This window comes from Sphaerodactylus townsendi, linkage group LG02 (assembly GCF_021028975.2).
Source record: "Sphaerodactylus townsendi isolate TG3544 linkage group LG02, MPM_Stown_v2.3, whole genome shotgun sequence".
NCBI lineage: Eukaryota > Metazoa > Chordata > Lepidosauria > Squamata > Sphaerodactylidae > Sphaerodactylus > Sphaerodactylus townsendi.
Genome location: NC_059426.1, coordinates 113,513,694 through 113,519,693, shown reverse-complemented (window position 1 = coordinate 113,519,693; position 6,000 = coordinate 113,513,694). Strand labels below are relative to the sequence as shown.

Below are 6,000 nucleotides of genomic sequence, written 5' to 3'. Positions count from 1 at the left end.
ATTTGATAAAGAGAACTGTTCAGCCCCAGCAAGTCAATTTGTCTTTTTAATTAACTTCATTTGGAAAAGATGGTGGTTGTGTTCTTGAGTTCACTTACTATTTGTTTTGAGTAATATATTCTTCATATGAATGATTTAAATGCATTTCTTTGTTCACTACTTGCTTATCAGATTCCCTAACCTGAAGCATGTCATAAATTCATTTTCATGTTAATTTAATGGCTAGGGAAAAAACAATGGGTTACCTTCTCCTCTAGAGACTGTATGAGCTCTTCTGGGATTAAAAAAGCTTGGCATTAATCTAAATTCACCTTATTTCACTCTGGCTGACATCTGGCATAATTAAAAATCCACACAAATTTTTTAACCTTTGCTCAAGTGAGTAATATCAAGAAAGAATCTTTTCAGGACATTTATATGAACAATGGAGTCCAGTTCCCTGAAAGCAGCTATAGTTTAGCAGGTAGGTATTGGAGGGACATACAGTGAGGTCTCCCTGTTCAAATCTATTCTTCCTGAGCTGTGACCTCAATCCACTGGCAGAGCACAGTGGCTAGTAAGCATGTCAGTTGTGTTCCAGGAACCCCAGCTGTGAATGTCCTAGTGAGCGCTCTGAGACAATTCATAATCATCTAGCTTTGTGTAATATGGGGCAAATAATACCAGCTGTACAGTATTGCTGTAACAGTTCCTGAGATAATTAATGTAAAAAGCCCTGGGCTCTTAAGAATGCTATCGACATGCTAAGTAGAAGCATTCACTTGAGCTGTATATATGTTACAGGCACTAAATGGTGAATTTCTAACCTGGATTATGCCCTACTGCAGCCACAAAAACTAGAGTACAGTTTAAACAAACTTGTGCACTGACTATAGGTGGGAGTCTGTACTGCTAAGAAGATGCCTTTGTGCATTAATATTATGATCTGTGCTCCAGTTAGTAGAGCTAAATAGGCACAGCAAATTTGTACTCATGGATTTGCTATTGCATTCTTAAGGCAAGTCAGTTTCTCAGGGGCGTAACGAGGCAGCCCTGGGCAAACTGTAGCCCTGGGCAAAACCTGAGTTGGATGCCCCCCACCCCCCCCCCGGCAGCCACTCCACCACGACCAATTTTTTTTGCACCAGGACATTGATGCCTGCAGGGGGTGCATTTTTAGATATATCAGCACCAAAATTTCAGCATATCATCAGGAGACTGTCCTTATGCTACCCCACAAGTTTGGTGAGGATTGGTTCAAGGAGTCCATAGTTATGGACTCCCAAAGGGGGTGCCCCATCCCCCATTGTTTCCAATGGGAGCTAATAGGAGATGGGGGCTACAGTTTTGAGGGTCCATAACTTTGGCCCCCCTGAACTAAACTGCACCAAACTTGGGGGGTGCCATCATCTCCAGATGATACCCTGAAATTTTGGTGCCGATACATCCAAAAATGCACCCCCTGCAGGAACATCCTAGAAATTTGCCCAAGAATCTTTGTTCTGCATTGAGTTTTCTGCATTGCTGTCAATGGGGGTTGCAGGCTGAGGGGGGCACATTTCTGAAGCACAGTCTCAAAACTTTCAGGGTCTCATCAGGAGACTGCCCTAATGATACCCCCCAAGTTTGGTGCAGTTTGGTTCAGGGGGGGCCAAAGTTATGGACCCTCAAAACTGTAGCCCCCATCTCCTATTAGTTCCCATTGGAAACAATGGGGGATAGGGGCACCCCCTTTGGGAGTCCATAACTTTGGACTCCCTGAACCAAACCTAACCAAACTTGGGGGGTAGCATAAGGACAGTCTCCTGATGATATGCTGAAATTTTGGTGCCACTAGCCTAAAAACTGCGCCCCCTGCAGGCCAAATTGGAAAACCACTAAAATACCCAAAAACGAACCCAGCATTTTGATGCCCCCCACAAGGTGATGCCCTGGGCAGCTGCCCACCTTGCCCAATGGGCATTATGCCAGTGCAGTTTCTCTCAGCTTCATTGCATTGAGCTACTATGTGTAAATACTTCAATTCACTTTTACAGATAGTTTCAGAGGGTAATAATTTCACTTTTACAGATAGTTTCATGTTGGTCTGCAGTGGAACAGCTAGATTTTTGAGTCCAGTAGCACCTTACAGGCCAGCAAGATTGTCAAGTTCTCGAGTTTGGCAAAGGGAGCATTGACTCTGAAAGCCTATACCTGACAATGGCGGTCTCTAAGGTGTTTTTCCTGACTGGAATTTGCTCTTCTACAGATAGACAACCTGGACAGATCCTCACCCAGACATACCACGTGAACTTTCAAAATGCTTTGGCCCTGAAGCAGGCCCTGGCGCAGGATGGGCTGTCAGTATATAAAACTGATATAAAACTCAGTATATAAAACTCAGCAGACTGGGGGTTTGTATCTTTAACAGGTACACAGCAGGCAGAAACTTTATAGACAAAACGTGCCAAGGCATGTAGACACCATGAATGGGAAGGTTTAACAGGGAGGTCATTTCTTCATACCTACCTACCTACCTACCTACCTACCTACCTACCTACCTACCTACCTACCTACCTACCTACCTACCTACCTACCTACCTACCTACCTATTGCCTGCCTTTCTCACTTAGGCTCAAAGCAGATTACACAGAGTGGGTCAAAACAATCAAGTGATAGGACATTCAATAAACAACACAATAGGATTAGGGTTATAGAACCAATCAGAAATCTGAAATCAGAACCAAAGCATAACATAAGTATTAACATGACACATTAAATAAAGAAAAAATTAGATAGTAGGTTCCTAGTTTCAATAAGCTAAACACTATAGTGTAGACTACAGTCTATTACAATTTATCCAAGTAACTTTGTGAACCATTTAGTACATTTAGTGAATCTATTGCAGGTGTAAAAAAGCTGTTTTCAATAATTCATCTTGCAGCCGGATGGCAAAGCAGCCTGCCTGACATTTGGGGGGAAAACTGCTTACTGGAAATATAATTAGTAATGCTTCCAGTTGGGGCCCTTTTCATGCATTTATTTCTTTAAATGTGTCCAAATGTTTTACCAGATAAATGAACTATGGATACAAGGAACAGGTCTCCTGCACAAGGATAACATTTAAGCCAAGGAATAGCTTCTGATCGACGTTTCCATTCAGCCCGCACAATTGATCACCCAGCTGGATGGGAGACACCTGGATTAAGCGAGTGAGGGGGCGAGAACGGGGAGGAGGCAAGCGCGTTGTGTGGCCTAAAAGTTACGGTAAATCAGATTTCCGCGCACCGTCCGCTCGCTCGCCCGCCCGCCTCCCTCGGCTCCTGCAGATGTCGCTCTCACGCTAATTCGCCCGGCGTGTGGGCGAGCAACAAGAAGAAAGCCGCGGGTTTTCTGCTTTGCTCCGCGATGTGTGATTGATTTGGTATGGTAATAAGGAGGCGGAGCCGAGGCGGAGGTCTTTCTTTTATGGCAAGCGCGTGTCGGACCAGGCGCTGATCTTCGGCTGGTCGTCTTCCACGGACCCCCAGGATGTGAAAAGTGGCTTTCGGCTGGTGGGCTACGTGGAGCGAGGCGCTTTGTTCGGGCAGCATTCCCAGGTGGAACATGCTCTAAGATTGTAAGTGCATTTTGGCGCGTGTACTTTTCTCTCTGGCTACTTTCAGCTGTTCCTGTCAGTTAAAGAGGTCTTCGTTGTCTCTCTAGGGGCGGTAGCCCTTGCCCAAACAACTTTAGGAGGTTCCAGAGTCACGAGGGGTCATGATGCTCTTTGCCCCCCAGCAGATCTTGAGTTTAGGAAGCGCTGCTGTAATTGGCGATTTGATCCTAAACTGGCTCGCTCGGAGATAAACCCGCTTGCAATCATTGGGGCTGATTTCTTGGTCAGCATCAGGATTGGGATTATCTTTTTGTACATTTATCGGCATTCCTCTTTTTTCCTGCCAATTCCCCTGACTAGTGCTGGCTCTGGAGTAATAAAGTGAATCACAAATCTGTCCCCGAGATTAACATGGCAAGGGAAAACCGCTTCCTGTTTATAGGTAAAAAGTAGGTGGGGTGCTCTGAGGAATCTTGTAACTACAAATATTTCTTGATGCGTCTGTTTAAAAAATCCTTGTGGGCTGGGTTGGAAAATGCTGCATGAATTGCTCACAGGGGGAAAGTACAATAGAGAAGGCAGGGATGATTCTTTACACAAGCACAAATCGCCTGGGGACATCCCAAAGGGTAGCAAACACAAAATGTATAAGCTTGTTGCTGACTATATGTTGTATTCAACCTTTGCTGTATGCTGAATGGAAGTCTGCCTAGCAGACAGGGGCATCCCTGGGTGTGCAGCTGCTTGAAATAGGGGGGAGGGGGATTCCTTTGTTTCTGTTTCCTCTTTCATTGGCGCAACGGTGCGCAGAACAGAATGCCGCCCGGCGCACACTGAGGGTTAAGGAAGAGCCTCAAAGAGAAGGGAAATCCCCCATCTCCCAAATTTGAATTCAGTATATTTGCTGGCTGAACTGTTGCCTTCATTTGTGCTTCTCAGGAGAAGAGCACTAGACTCTTCTCTCATGAGGAGCTTTGTGTTAATGCAAAATGGATTTTTTTTGTTCTCTCTCCTTAAAGGAGAGTGAGGGAAAGGATGCTCTCTCCTTTGGGTCCAAGGCTCTGAGCTGAGAGGCAAGCATGGCTTTTGTTGTCTCCATCCTCTGCCAGGGGGATTCTCTCTGTGCTTCTCTGCATCTGATAATGAATCTCCCCCTTTGTAAGTTCATCCAGTGGGTGGAGAATCCCTTTAACTCTTCAGTTTCCAAGCCACAGTGGTGGTCAGAAAATATGAGGCATCAAGTGTGGCATGCTGGTGAACATGGAAGTAGATCCGTAGATTTGCTCCCATTATCAGATGCAACTGTGGAAGTAGATAAGATCTGGAATTTGCTGCAGATTTGTTGGGTAGGCTTAGATTAAACCTCTTGGGCTCATTTTGCCCTGTTGTCACTTGCAATGTTGATGATTGTGCCAGTCTACCTCATAGGGGTATTGCAGGGATTGCTGAGGTCATGTGCATGATGTGCTTTCAGCACTTTAAAAATGTTTAGTGTAGTGAAAGATGGTATGATTCAGCAGTTAGGGTGTTTGGTGAGACCCACTTTCAAATACCTGCTCTGAAACTGCTAGGAGCCTCTCTAATAATTCTTTTCCAGTTTATTTGTTCCCACAGAACTATTGCAAGGATACATTAAGGGTTAAGCATGTACACTATTCTGTGCTCCTTTGGAACAAGAGTGGGATAAAACAATTCTCATACATTAAAATGAGTATATAAAATGCAAAAGTGAGGCGTATCCCTGCAAAATTTCCAGGAGTCTTCACAAACAACATTAAAATGTTTGCCTTTTGTATCCCTTATTTCTGGAATGCAAATGCCAACCTTGCATTGGCTAGACATATCCTTGTTTGAAAACCTCTTCTGTTTGTAGTAATGATACTAAAGTGGATGAGAAGTGCTCTTAGCAATTTGAGCAAAAGTGGTTATATAGATTATACAATGAAACCAGCAAGTAGAGCAACCCAGGAGAAAAAGGAAATGGTTGAGCTGTCTTGGAAATCCTCGAAGTTGATAACTTTCTGTTCCAATATAACCAAACAGAAAGTTGAGAACTATGCTAGTGAATTCTTTCAGGAGCAGAGCATATAATAAATGTATAAGTAATGTTGCATGAGACTATAACTGTTATAGACTAGAGCCAGCATCCAAACCAATCCAATTTAATGGTCATATGATACCAGATCAGCACAACTCTTATACCTCAACTTTGTATCAACAACATTTTTGTGGGTGAAAACTGACACAATCTGAGTGCACATATCTGACAGTTATGTCTGTGGTGCTTTCCATGGCATTGCCATTTTAGAACAGGAACAAGGTTTCAGTTCACCTGTTTGCTTTGGAATTCATCCAGTGAACAATTGGAATGTGTTCTCTATTTGCAGTATTGCAGGATCAGTTTTACTGCAGACTCTGGTTATTATTTGGCTTGGCTTTAATTT

General features: G+C 43.8%; 1 protein-coding gene across 2 annotated transcripts in view; it reads left to right on the top strand.

Annotated features, from left to right (window-relative positions):
• Positions 1–3,329: 3,329 nt before the first annotated feature.
• TP53I11 (tumor protein p53 inducible protein 11) overlaps positions 3,330–6,000 on the top strand; it is a 68,699-nt gene continuing 66,028 nt past the window's right edge. For both annotated transcript variants that reach the window (XM_048483714.1, XM_048483713.1), the window contains exon 1: positions 3,330–3,577. The gene's annotated coding sequence lies outside the window, so the exon portion shown is untranslated. The remainder of the gene's footprint in view (positions 3,578–6,000) is intronic.